This window comes from Lithobates pipiens, unplaced genomic scaffold (assembly GCF_037356315.1).
Source record: "Lithobates pipiens isolate NorthernLeopardFrog02 unplaced genomic scaffold, aLitPip1_a1.2 Scaffold_13, whole genome shotgun sequence".
NCBI lineage: Eukaryota > Metazoa > Chordata > Amphibia > Anura > Ranidae > Lithobates > Lithobates pipiens.
This window is the reverse complement of record NW_027507718.1, coordinates 461,628,482-461,643,736: the sequence shown is the minus strand read 5'-3', so window position 1 is coordinate 461,643,736 and position 15,255 is coordinate 461,628,482. Positions and strand designations below refer to the sequence as shown.

Below are 15,255 nucleotides of genomic sequence, written 5' to 3'. Positions count from 1 at the left end.
ATAATGTCACAGCACACAAACATTAGCACAAATGTTTCCATATGTACAGCATAAAATTCGATCTATATGCAGGACTGTGAATGCAGAGATTTCTAGTTTTGGTTTATGCCGCTAAAAGCTACGAACCAAAAATGGACCAGTGTGCAATACTCCGTTCTGTATGAATTAAACTGGATGCAGCAAACGCTACTTCTCTGTGCATGAGCCCTTATGGTGACCAAAAAAATAAGATAGATAGATAGATACTCTATCTATAGTGAATGATCTTTGTACTCAGGAAGCAGAATGCTAGAGGAATCCATGTGTGAGCTTCAATTCAAGTGAAAGGATGTAGAACCCCGCAATGGTTTTTTATAACATTCCTTGTAACATGCAAAATTGGAACTATACTTCAAAAACAGAAAAAACGTGAAAAAAAGTTAACAGAGAAATACATTTTTTTTTTTTTTTGTGGGGAAAAAGTGCCTTAATAAATAAATCACCAAAATAGAAACAATGTACATCAAATATGTGATATAAATGTATCAAATGTTAAACTGACACAAAATAAAGTGAAGAATATAAACAAATGTCCATCATTTAGTTGAAAAAAAATAAAAAATAAAAATATTAAGCAAGTGTCCGTATCAATAGCCAAGCGGTGTTGGACGTTGAAAAATTGGTGAATATGTATCAGTACTCCACCAGTGCTCAAGAGAAAAAAAAATAAATAAATAAAAAAAAAAAAAAAATTAAAAAACAACAACATTGGCCTTTAACCAGATATTCATGATCTGTAATTTATAGGAGATCATGAGAAGTATGAGTTAAGAGAATATCCTGTGAACAGCCAGATCTCATTCTCACAGGGAAAAAGATCAGACCGCGGGATACACCAGCATTTCCGGAACACAGCGACATCACAACTCCTGTCTGATGTCCCTACATTCCCAGAACTGCTGGTGTCCTGCGGTCAAATCTTTCTCTGGACCGCTTGACCAATGTATTTACCAGCAAGTGCAATGGTTTTGTTTTAATTGTAGGGTTGATATATTGCACGATGAGCCTTCCTCTTGTTATACCCCGTACACACCCGATTAGACTTTCCGATGGGAAATGTTGGATGTAAGCTTGCTGGTGTAAAGTCTGACCGTGTTTGTTGGACTTTCTGCCAACAAACGGTGGCTAGCGTGTTCTCAAATTTTCCGCCAACAAATGTGTTTTGTCCGACTTTCCGATCGTGTGTACACAAGTCTGTCGGACAAACGTCCAAAGTACAAACAAGCATGCTCGGAAGCAGAAATGGTGGTCTTGTAAACTAGTGTGCGTAACGGAGAATTAACATTTGTGACGCTGCAAATTATGAAATGCATTCTTAGTCTAATGGGATTTAAAAAACAAAAAAAAAAACAACACGATATGCTATCTGCCAATAGAACGTAAAAAAGTGCATTCTATGCATCCAAAAATATAGAAAAAATTCATAAAAATATACCAAATCAAATCATTATTCAACCAAAAAAATAAAATGTCAAAGCAATAACTCCAAGGCCAATAATAAATAACACGTTATCTCCTCCGATTCCACAACATGTCTGGTTGACGAACGGCCGTTCAGAAACGAATTGAAAAGCACGAAATGAAAAACGCGAAAACAAAAGCGAGAATCAACCCTCAAACTTCTACGTTCACTAAAATTAGCAGAAAGAGCCCAAAGGGAGGCGCTAAACAGCTGAAAAACCACAAGTTTGAGCCAACACTAACAAAAATGATTTTGTTGTCGAAAAGTCTGATCATATGTACGGGGCTCCAAAAAAATTATAATAATAATTTGCAATAAGAGATCATTGATTGGTCTGCGCAAAATTTATAGAGTTTACAAAACAGGGATAGTTTTATTGCATTTTTATTAATATATATATTTTTTTAAATGGCGGCGATCAGCGTTTATCGTGCTTGCAACATTATGGCAGACACAGCAGACTTTTTTACACATCTTTGGGACCAGTCATTTATACAGCAATCAGTGCTATACAAATGCACTGATTTCTGTGTAAATTACACTGGCAGTGAAGGGGTTAACCACTAGGTGGCAGTTTGTGATTTGATTGTGTCTCCATCCCCTCGGGTGCATCATTATGTTGCGCCGTGTCCCGTGATGTACGATAAAGAAAATTTTAGGATCTTCTTCATTATACTTGCCTGTAAAATACTTTTCTTGGAGTACATCACGGGACACAGGGGTCCTACCCATTTTTTTTTGGGATATTCATTAATTTGCTTCAAAACTGAGGTCCTTCCTGTGTAGGAGGGGTTATATAGGGGTAGACTTTCTGTTTGACTATCTACCAGTCTCCATCCACCATATAGGTGGCATATAACACATAGGTCATTATTATGGTTGCTCTGTGTCCCGTGATGTATGGTAAAGAAAATTAGATGCAATCGTGTATAAAATCCATAAAGAAAAGCATCACAAACCCACGATACAGAGAGATAGCAGGATGGTTAATTCATTAAATAATTTTCTTAACCGCCTCACGCGGATATACGCCGGCAGAAGGGCACGTACCTGTATGTTGCCCTTTAAGAGGGGGCGGGGGCACGCTGCCACCCAAAACATACTGTGGCCAAAGCAGTATCCTCAGTGGCTTTGATACCCATCTGGTAAAATTCGGTGAACGTATGAACTAAAGGCCATTTAATAGCCTTAAATCCCGAGTCACCGACACCTGATGGCCCAAGATCCCATACACCTGGTGGCGAGCGATTTTACCACAAAAAAAAAAAATCAATCAAGTGCCAAGGACACAAAAATGTCCAGACAGTCAGGACTGTCTACATTACACACTCTATGAAGTATGAATGAAGGAGTGAGAAACAGCCACTGGAAAAAAAAAAAAAAAAAAAAAAAAAAAAAGTATAGGGACGACCCCTGACCCTAATGGCACTTAAGGAAAATTTCCTTTCCCTACCCCTATTGAAAAGAAAATCTCCTATTCACACATTTCTGCGGGTGCCACTTCCTGGCTCCACCCCAGCAAAAAAATAATTTCCAAGTCCTCTAATTGAAGTTCCCCCGAAGCTGGCTTCCAGGGGCTCAACAGTGTTGAGATACAGGACTCAAGACCATTAGGTGCCGCTGGACTGGGAGTGCCCCAGGAGCGACCCCCTGCAAGACTCGCTATATCAGTGTACCAAGTCCTCCTGGGCTAATTCTGCTAACATTATCAGTGTTACCCCCTTCCGAATTCTTCGCAAAAGATGTGGCAGAAGTCAAAACAGAGGGAAAGCATCAAAAAAGGGAGAACTGGTCCCTAAGGTGTTACCAATGCATCTACCCCGATTAGTATACCCCTATTGCCAGTGGGACCCTCGTACCGGACACAACCTGTCCCAACTTCTTGTAGAACTTGGAATCTAGTAGATTCACCTACAGTTCCCCCTTACACTATTCTATATCTGGAATGTGCACAGACACTAGACACAGCACTTGTGCTGTCTGTCCACAACAGAATGTGGTTCACCTTCCTGAGCTGCATGGCTCCTAGTGCCACCCTGGTGGTTGATATATATTGCCCAGCAGAGGCTTTTCCAGATAGAACCTACAACTGGGTTTGTACCACAATCCAGAGCAAGGCTTACTGGCCAAAAGCTCCAAGATATTTATGGGCAGTATACTCTCCTGTGGAACCTGTGTCTACGCAACATGCATCCACACCAATGTGCCGCCACGGCCAGCCTTGGGGGGGGGGGCTGCATGCCGGGCGCCGCCCGCTAGTTGGGAGCGGGGGCCACGGTCCTCTGCAAACATGTGCCTATGCAGGCTTGTGTTCTATGCAAGTAAGCAAGCATGTACTGTATACTACTACTGCTGCACCTACTCAACTGCACCTGGGCCCATACCAGTTATAGTCAGGATTAGCCAAGTACATAGGCATCTCCAATGCAGCCTCAATGCTGCTTTAACAGCACAAGGCCTCTTCCACACCTGTGCGACCTGTCCAGCAACTTGGGACTGCAAGGTTGCCTGACAAGTCGTACCCCCATGATTTCCAATGAGTACCCTTCATATCTGTGTGTCTTCAAGGTGCAGCGACCTCAAAGCAGCCCCTGCACCACTCCGGTCCAACCTTGGCGCAACTTGAGATTCCCAGACCTCAAGATTACACAGGCACTGCTTCATGTCACTGCAAAATCACATCAAATTTGCAGCAAGTTGCACAAGTGTGAAAAGGGAGCCCAAAACTAAGCTCCTGCAGACCCAACTCCTTCAAGTGCACCGATGCCCATGTTCTTATGAGAGATAGATATACATACACATTATATACACACACACACACAATAATAAATTAGAGAGATAGAGAGAGAGATAGAGATATATAAACACATACATACACACACTCGCAACACATGTGTTAATTCAGGCATGCGTTTAAACAAGCTTGCAAGCCTGTATACTATGCTGCACCTGCCCCATACTAGTTTACTAGTTTAGCACATATCTATGCCATGCAGCCTTTTCCTGCTTCAGCCTAAAAGTAAGCTCCTGCATACCAAATGCACATTATTCTGAAGTTTACAAGTATGCACCTATTCAACTGCACCAGGCCCTGTGATATCTTTGTGCCAAATGCACAGTATTCTGGAGACCCAACACTTTAAAGTGCACTGCTAAGAGTGTTGGGCTATTTAAGTGGTGAGGAGGCGATACAATGCCTGCTCGCCACCAGCCAAATGCTGTCTGAAGAGTGATCTGTCTGCAGATCACTCTTCAGAGAGCAATGCTAGAATTAGCCCATAAAGATTTAAAATCATTATTGGGGTGCATGCTTCAGCCGATTTAAAAAGCCATAAAATCGATGTGGCTTAAGGAAAATTGAATTCTTAAAGTCAGCTGCAGCACTCCCATTCCCTAGCAGGAATGAGCAAATTTATAACAGCCTGGACAAAGATAAATATCAAAGTAAAATATCCCTTTTTTGGAGGTGGGCACCCCCCCAATCAGATAGAAATCATGGGGCCCCGTAGAGCCTAACAGCAGGCCTCATCAGGGACACTGACTGTATAAAAACAATTTTTTTTTTTTACACATACAGTGACCAGAGCAATACAGCGTTACCATAATACAACACTGCATCATTCTGGGGAATTAATCAGGATTTTTTATTTTTTTTTATTTATTATTACATACTACGATCGCCTATATCAGTGAATTTTGCTGAAAGACCGTGTGTAGACACATACACACACACACACTTTTTTTTTTTCAATAAATGTAGACTATTGTGGTGATTAGCTGTGATTGGCAACAGCCAATCACATGGTACAAATGGGCTGCAATTGGCCCAGTCTGTACCATGGAATCACTGTGACCAATCACAGCTAGCAACACAATTGTATACAATGAATGGTACGAAAGGAAGCCATTAATTGTTTACAACTGTCATGTTGTCTGCTGTAAATGGTCACAGCGATCACGTTACCAACAGTGGGCCGGTACCCTGGTCAGTCATCTGCTGTGTCCATTTAACACAGCCGGTGAAAGATCGTACCATAGCGCAGCCGTGCATTCTCAGGAGGACGCCATGCCGTCCAAGAACAACAGAGTTGTTTTACAATGATGTGAGTGGGAAGCAGTTGAAGGATAAGCTCACATTTAAAAAATAAATGCATAAAAAATAAATGCGTAAAAAAATAAAAATATGTGCATTTATTTTTTTGGGAGGAGCCTGGAAAGCATTGCACCCACGAGCAGCAATGCAGGACTCCTGCAGACTTTGAGGACGTCTGCTCATACATTGCGAAAATCAGGGAGTGGCTACAGGAGTGGGAACATGTTATATGTTCCACCCTAAAATTGCAAATCAGCATGTGAACAAAGTCTGATGGTATTTGTTTTAGCTTTGTAGTATTAGGACAAGTACTCGTACATATGCTTAGTATCGCCACCGATACCGGTATCTGTGCAGCGCTAGTTTTAGCCCTTTTCTGCTTTATGCAAAATAAAAAAAAAATTCCGGGAGTGGAGTTTAATGAGTTTAATGAAGGATTCTTTGGGACATAATTGGAATCAGGGAATCTAAAATAATTTTTTTTTTTCTATTGTAAAATTGACACAAAATACCTCACATGGACATCATCTTCATAAAAACACGTACATCACATAGTACATACTGCATATTTAATTATACACTAAAAAGCCCACAAAACAATCAATTTTTTTAAAGTGTTTTTGCTGCCGGTCTCCTTGCAGTGGATTTTGGGGGTTAGGTTTTTCAAAACAAAACCCACTTAGGGAGGAAGTTGATCATCATATTGATATTTCCAGATCATTCACACCCAAACCCTAAAAAGGAAGACCAATCTGTACTCCTAGAATTACTACCCTGACAGGTAACAGCTTACTGTGGGCTGCTAATATTTCCATAGCAATAAGATATCACATTCTGCTTTGCATGCTTCCCTGACAGCTTCCAACTCACTGCTCACTTACAGCCTAAAATCTGTGTTATTCTTTTAGTAAACTGATTTATTTCTATCTCATCCGTTCCTGTGCGATAATGTAATTTATATCCCGTACCAGGACACCACTGAAAGAAGCAGATACCACCCATAGAGGACAACACAAGCAGCAAATTGTGAGAAGGCTACACATCGGAAGATGGATAATAAAGCTTCCATTCACAAAGCTGCAGCAGTTCTTTTATAGAAGACAGTCAGTCACTTTGGGGTTTATTTACTAAAGCAGGCGAGTGCAAAATCAGGCGTTTTTTGCAAAGAAACCAATTAGCTTCCACGTTTTAATACTGACCATCGTATAGACAAATGACAGCAGGTGGGGGGGGGCTTCTCTTGTTCTGGGATGACGTCATAAGATGTCATACCACACGCAGTAGTCAGCATCACACTGCCACCGGGACAGGGCGATCCGCGGCTCTTTACCCATGTGATCAGAGCAGTCGGCAGCGGTGGAGGCGATCCGGTCCTTTCACTGGTTGTGCATGGAGACAAGTAGGGGTGCAACGGATCAAAAAACTCACAGATCGGATCATTTTTCGGATCAGCAATAATTGAATTGGCAAAAATCTGAAATTTCCACCACTATATAGTCCCCACTGCAATATCAACAATCTCCCCCACTGTAATATTGGCTGAGCATTGGCAGGGTATGGCAGACTATTGGCAGGGTATTGACAGAGTATTGGCAGGATATGGAGGGATGGCTGTCACAGAGCAGAGCTGTGGGCACTACAGTTCCAGCCCACAGCGCTGCTTCCATCCAATCTCTCCCCTCCAATGTACAGTTTGACAGAGAGGGGAAGAGAGAAACCGGCATGTTTACAAATGATCGATCCGTCATTTGATGGAGCGATTACATTGTAAATGGTCTGGGTGTAAATATGGTCGCTGCTTCGGAGCTAGGCGGATCGCGGCGTGTGCCAATCCGAGCGGGGTGACCCGTTCGGATCATGGATTGGTGACGATCCGTTGCACCCCTAGAGGCGAGTGAGGGGAAGATGGCCCCACCCGTCCCCAAGCACAGCCCCCAATCAGCACTCTCAATCAATGGCTGCAAGCACTGACTGGGGTGTTCTGCCGGGGGGGGGGGGGGGGGCGCGTCCTGTCAGAACAAAATAGCACAGCAGGGGAGATGGCTGCACTAACAAATATTTAGTACAGCAGCTTCTCCTGAGCTGTTTTTTTTCATTCAACCCTCCTAGGTTGAAGAAAAAAAAAAACCCACACACCACACTAGTGTGTAGTAGGCTGAAGGCTCCATTCACACTTGTGCGATGCGAAAGTCATGCACCTTAAGTGAATCTTTGGATTGGTGCAACATGGATGTGACTTCTTGTCCCTCTGCAATGTCAGACCCACTGTTACAGTCAAAAACATTCAGGTACCACTTCCATGCAACTTTTAAAAGGTTAACATTGAAGTTTATGACCTTCAAGTTGCATGAAAGTCAGACCAAAGTAGTACATGAACTACTTTGACGTTGCTGCAACTAAGTCACACATATATGAATGTTATCATTGGAAAACATGGGGTACGCCTTGTTATGCGACTTTGATGCAAGTCACACAAGTGTAAATGGGGTGTTAATGTCTAAAGAGAAGTTGTTCAACTTTTTATTTTCATGCCCAAACAGTAATAAAAACTGAATGCTAGTTCACATCAGATGCAGTTCTGAAAGCTTTTTTTCTGCATTAAAAAATGCATGCAGTGTTTTCCCATGTATTCCAATGGCTCTAGTTCACACAAATGCAGTTGGTTTCTGGTGTAGAAAAAAAAAAAAAAAAAGTGGAGGCGTGCTGCACAGATCTGTACTGGAACCTAGCATATTGTACCAAAAACGCATTGGAACTGCGTGTGTGTGAACTCTAAGCAAAAACTCGCCCGGAACGTATCCGGAGTGCATTTTTGTGGTGTGAACTGGCCCTAAAAATGCATGCACAGCGTTTTCCATGTATTCCAGTGTTTTTCTGATGCAGAAACTGACCAGAAACTGACTGCATTGGTGTGAACTAGAGCCATTGGAATTCATGGAAAAACACTGTGCATGCATTTTTTAGTGCAGAAAAAGCACACGGAACAGCAATTGGTGTGAACTGGCCTTGAGGAAAACCATCTTTACTGTGGCTTTCGTAACTCAAGCATGAAAGGGTTAAACCACCTGTCTGTATAAAGGTCAATAAGCCTTTGAATGACAACTGAATGATTTACCTGCGATCTCCAAGCTCCACAGCCACTGACAAGCAGCATGCCCCCAGAAAGTCGCTAGTACTTACTGCATTGTATACTGCCGTGCTGGTTGTCAGGTGTAAGAATTTCATATAACCGCACACATTGCGTGCAAGCTATCCATTTGTGGACCCTGTATTGTCCCATCACATACTTGAAAACCTCAACTTTCTACTAATACATTAACAAAAAAAAAACACACCTTCAAATATCCCATCAAGGAGTATTCAGGTAAAAGTAAATGTTTTGTATAGCAGGCATACAGATAAAGCCATGCAACTGGCAGATCATAATGGGGTTTGTAACGATCATTCTAATGAGACAGTCTGTAGAATTTATGCAATCAATGACAGCTGTACTGAAGAAGGCAGCTACAATATTGCCCTCTAGTGGGCACATAAGAGTATGACATCCATTCAAAACTACAAACCTCCAGCTCAAAGCGATTGTCTAACAATAGCTATATGGGACCTGTCATTGCTGACCTTCCTCATTTATGTTACAGGGTTGCTATCCTGTTCCTAGATCCACTACATAGGGAGTCACAGACCTGATTTATGCAGTAAGATTTTTGGCAAACCCATAGGGGGGGGGGGACAAAATAAATAAATCTGGAGTACCACATTTATAAATAATACATCATAATATAGAAATATCTAGTAAGGCCTGCCACCCACAGTGATTCAGTGTATAGCACCTTTGCCTTGCAGGACTGGGCTCCTCACTTCAATCATCAGCACACTATCTGCATGGAGTTTGCATGTTCTCTGTGTACATGTGTAGGTTTCCTCTCAAGGTTCTGCCCAAGCTCCAAATACATTTGGGTAGGTCAATTGGTCCCAGTGTGTGTGCACACATGTATGCGAGATAAGGACCATGGACTAAATGCTCCTTGAAGGAAATATATTAATATACAGCTCCAACAATTTGTGCAGCACTTAATATGAGGGCGGACCATACAAATACAATACAGGTGAAAACAAACAAAACAAAGGGCCCTGTTTATTATAGCTTACAATCTAAAAAGGGAGGGTCAAGAGATTAAAAAATAAATAAATAACTGGGGGATGAGCGGATATAGAAAATAAAAGTACAGTTCAGTGGAGGCCAGACAGGCCTCTGAAGAAAAAAAGGATTTCAAGGATCGCCTAAAAGTGGGGAAAGAGTCGGGCAGATTGGGGTAGAGAGTTTGAGGATGGGAGAAGCTCTGGAGAAGTCTTGGAAGAGAGCATGGGAGGAGGTGATAAGGGAGCTAGAGAGCAGGAGATCTTGGGAGGAATAAAGAATGATTTGGTTGGTATTTTGAGAATAGGTTAATGATGTAGCTGGAGGCCGAGTTGTGGATGGCTTTGTAAGTTGTTCATATTTTGAACTTAATGTGTTGGGGGGAAAAGAAGACATCGGAGGGAATGGTTGGAAAGGTGGAGGAGTCTGGCAGCAGTAGTCATGATGGACTGAAGGGGACTAGCCTATTTAGAAGGAAATTCAAACGAGGGAGATGCAGTAGTTGAGGCCAGATTACCAGGCAATATTTCAGTAGTGTGAAGTATTAAAAAGGAGAGTTCAGAGTCCAGAATTACTCCTAGTACCCTGGAATGTGGACATAGGTTTGTTAGTTGTGCCAATGATCTTGACAAAGGTCAGAGGAAGGGTAGAGCTAGCGATAATCATATGAAATGTCTGTCAGGCTGGTTGTGATCAATCAGCTTGGTACGACATTCAGCTTGTCCACATGTGGTTCGAATCTTGGCTGGTTCCTGCTGAACCGCCCAAGATTCGAACTAAGATTCATCTATGGCCGGCCTAAGTGATAAAAGGTAATGGACAGAGGAGAGTTTGTTACAGACAGGAGCGGGCAATCCACAGGGTGCAGCAGAAGGGGCAGCTGGTTTTGGGAAGAAGAGGAATAGAAACTAAATTTGTGTCAATTGTGGCTGCTGCCAAAGGGCTGAGGGGGCAGGGTTTGTTAGGTAGCGTTAAATGCTAGAGCTCCGGGGTTTGGGGATACATCTCCAGAAGTTAGGAGAAGCAGAACAGTGAGGGAGGCAATATGGGAATGCGATTAATATGGCGGGACGTGCGCCAGTGTCCTGGAAGTTTTAGTAGCACATGGGTTCAGCATTTTCAGACGTTTATGAGCGCAGTAATAAGGAGAGGACAGAAGGGAAAGTGATATATATCAGCTGTGGGGTGGAGAAGATTGGTGAAGGAAAGGAGGACAACTGTGGGATGGTAAAGACTGCTTGTTACAGGGTGGAGACCTTATGAAGACTTGGCAAGAGATGAAAGAGCTGAATGGGGAAACAAAGTCACCTACAGTCTGTTTAGTGTTCTGCAAATTAGTTTGCTGTGGATTCTCTTTGTGCATTTTCTGAAGTGCAGAGCAGAAGCGCACCGCTTAATCAAAGAAAACCACTTTATCGAAAGAAAATTAGCCTATCCCACCCAAACCTGTGCCCCCAGATTGTACCTGCCCCATAGAGGTGGTCTTGATTTATACGGTGATGGGCGGGGCTAGTACTAGCCAACAAATCAACAACAACACACACACACACACACACACACACACACACACAGCAAATGTTCCCCACCAAAATTCAGGCTATGAGAGGAGCAAGGGGGCGGAGTTGTAAAAGATTAAAGTGTTAGAAACCCAGTGCCCACAGCTTATAAATCTTTTTTTTTTTTTACAATAAAAATACTGTCACTATATACCTTTTTGGCTGATCTGTATACCACAGCTACGTGATAAACTGCAGGGTCTGTCCAGTGCTGAGAGTTCAAGTAGGAGGAGATTTCCACTATAGCCTGAGACCATGTGCTGTTATGGGAGGCGGATCTTCCATGAATTAAAATGCAACATTTCACCCACTGTGTATTTTATTTTAGTTACTGGGCTTGGAGGAGGAGTGAGGTACTGGACTGCGATTTAGGATTACATGTGTGATGTCAATACCATGTGACCTGGCTAGCTCAGCTCAAGACAAGAAATGTTCTCTTCAGCAAGAGAGACCAAATTTAGCATGTGCAGGGGGACCACTCACTGGCTTATCTGGCCTTACCCGGAGAAACCCTGTAGGAGTGGGAGGATCTGTCCACATACAGGATAAAAGCGCCTTTTTACACACGATACAGAGGATTAACCCCTTAAGTTCCACAGTGAGTATAACAAGTATGCTATTCTGCATATAAAGACATTTCACGGTTGTGGGTTTAGTAACACTTTAAGATCAGCCCATAGGTAAAACATCAAGAGGAGAAAAATAAATAAAAACCACCACTGCATTAACATGGACAGGGCTAGAGATGTTAAAAAGCAGCATAGGTTACCATAAAGCTTAGGTGTGGGTGGAACACACACACACACACACACACACACACACACACACACACACAGATCACATGATTCTTTAAGATCTAGGCACAGCGGAGGGTGGGCGGCAATGTGGCACAGTAAGGGTTAAGTGCAGCACACAAGGCAGTAATCTGGGTATAGCCAAGGGGGATCCAGGTAGGGTGGAAAGGAGAGAAGGGCCAAAGGGCAGAGGGCCTTCACAAGACAATCATGGGTCCCGAGAGGCTTTCCTGGAAGCAGAACCACCCCGGTAATTGTAAGAGGTGTAGAGACAGCAAGGAGAAATAGTCCACAGAGTAGTAATGTAAGCCTGCAAGGGGAAATGGTACATGGAACAGCAAGCACAGTCAATACAGAACTGCAAGTCCCAGTGTACAGAGAGGAGTACACGGTCTATGCAGGCAGCGGTTCTGAACACCTTCCAGTGGAATCGCCAAACATGAGTTCCGTGTCCATCACTGAAGGGGGAGAGGAGCTCTGAATAGTTTGAGCCTCTCCTCTCAGCAATAGGGATGTTATTGGGTGTAACTACACAGTATGTAAAAGGCTGTGTAAATTAACAGCTCTATATACACAGTGCCTTGAAAAGGTATTCATACCCCTTGACATTTTTTCATGTTACAACCAAAAATGTAAAATTCATTTTATTGGGATGTTATGCGATAGACCAACACAAAGTGGTACATGCTTATGAAGTGGAAGGAAAATGATAAATGCTTTTCAACTTTTTTCAAATAACTATCTGAAAAGTGTGGCGTGCATTTGTATTGAGCCCCCTTTACTCTGATACCCCTAACTAAAATCTAGTGGAACCAATTGCCTTCAGAAGTCACCTAATTAGTAACTAGAGTCCACCTGTGTGTGGTTTCATATCAGTATAAATACAGCTGTTCTGTAAAGCCTTCAGGTTTGTTAAAGAAACTTGGTAAACAAACAGCATCGCGAAGGCCAAGGAACACACCAGACAGGTCAGGGATAAAGTTGAAGACGTTTAAAGCAGGGTTAAAGTAAAAAGAAAAAATATATATATACACACACACCAAGCTTTGAACATCTCACAGAGCACTGTTCAATCCACCATCTGAAAATGGAAAGCGTACGCCATAACTGCAAACCTACAAAACATATGGCCATCCACCTAAACCGACATGCCGGACAAGGAGAGCAATCAGAGAAGCAGAGAGGCCCATGGTAACTCTGGAGGAGCTGCAGAGATCCACAGCTCAGGTGAGAGAATCTGTCCACAGGACAACTATATTAGTTGTGAACTGCACAATCTGGCCTTTATGGAAAAGTGTCAAGAAGAAAGCCATTGTTGAAAGAAAGTCATAAGTAGTCCTGTTTGCAGTTTGGGAGAAGCCATGTTGGGGACACAGCAAACATGTGTAAGAAAGTGCTTTGGTCAGATGAGACCAAAAGTGAACTTCCTGGCCTAAAAGCAAAAAACACTATGGTGGCAGAAAACAGACAACACATCACCCTGAACATGCCATCCCCACCGTGAAACATGGTGGTGGCAACATCATGCTGTGGGGATGCTTTGCTTCAGCAGGGACAGGGAAGCTGTTCAGAGTTGATTGGACGAGGGATGGAACTAAATACAGGGCAATATTAGAAGAAAACATGTTTTAGAGTTTGCAAAAGACTTGACTGGGGTAGAGGTTCACTTTCCAGCAGGACAATGACCCTAAATATACAGCCAGAGCCACAATGGAATGGTTTAGATCAGGCATGTCCAAAGTCCGGCCCACGTTCCAGTTTCGAACAGCCCATCTGGTGATTTGGACATATCTTTTGTGCCCCCCCCCCCCCCCCCCAACGAATCCCAGAGCGCCTCAAAAGATATACATTCTGGCTGCCTTGGGAGGGAGCGGGACGAGTGCCGTACATAGAGGAGAATTTCCTATTTGCACGGCAGCCTCTGTAATAGGAAGTCTCCTGCGCCACCATTGGACGACTGTTCTGTCCATCAAAGGAGGCTGGACTGTCTATTAAAGAGACCGCAGAGAAAACAGATTCTGCTGAATGTAATCTGTTGGTACTCGTCCCTCCCCCCTCCGAGGTTGCAGATGGGCATCAGGCTGCACTGATGGCAATGGTGAATCTGCATTCCTGGCAATACGGATGCTGCATTACTGACAATGGGGGGGGGGGGGGGGGAGGTTTGCACATGGGCACTGACCCTTATTTTGCTTCACAGTTCTTTATTAAAAAGATTTTTTTTCAGAAACTTCCCTCAGAGTGAAGAAGCGTGCTAAACACTGATAAATACATTATAGCCAAATATCACGTCAGAGCTCTCTTCAGCACACACAACGGCAAGAAAATTCTTGTTTGGTAGTGTATTAGTGCTTAGATGAAAACACTTAGACTGAATTTTAATGGTTCAAAGAATGGCAGGAAAAATGGTCGGCCTTCGCGCACGTTCACGTCATCAAATCTGGCCCTTTTTCAAAAAAGTTGACACCCCTGGTTTAGATGAAAGCATATTCCTGTGTTAGAATGGCTCAGTCAAAGCCCAGACCTAAATCCAATTGAGAATCTGTGACGAGTTGAAAATTGCTGTTCAGACGCTCTCCATGCAATCTGACAGAGCTTGAGCTATTTTGCAAAGAAGAATGGGCAAAAATGTCACTCTAGATGTGCAAAGTTGGTAAAGACATCACCAAAAAAAGACCTGCAGCTGTAATGGCAGAGAAAAATTTTGTATAAAAAGTATGGATTCAGGGAGGTGGAATACAAATGCACACCACGCTTTTCAGATTTTTTGTTTTGTTTTATACAATACATATTATAACAAGCCACACAACGTGGGCTGCACGTTTCAGATAATTGAAAAAAGTTTTGAAAATCATTTATCATTTTCTTTCCACTTCACAATTACCGTATTTATCGGCGTATAACACGTACTTTTTCCCCCTTAAAATCGGGGGAAAGTCGTGGGTGCGTGTTATACGCCGATCCCCACTGTCAGCGAGTCAAAAATACCGTGCGCCGCCGAAAAATACCGAGCCGATTGCTCGGCTCCGCTCGTAGTCCTGCCTCCCTGCTGTTTCTCTAGCGAGCACTGCCGAAAAAGACCGAGCCGACTGTACTGTTTACTCGGCTCGGCTTGCAGTCCCGCCCATACTGGGCGGGACTGCGAGCGGAGCCCAGCCGAATACACAGTACAG

General features: G+C 43.1%; 1 protein-coding gene across 2 annotated transcripts in view; it reads right to left on the bottom strand.

Moving 5' to 3' along the window:
• The window catches only part of TBC1D14 (TBC1 domain family member 14), a 199,422-nt gene that overhangs the window by 132,857 nt on the left and 51,310 nt on the right, over positions 1-15,255 (bottom strand). The window lies entirely within an intron of this gene.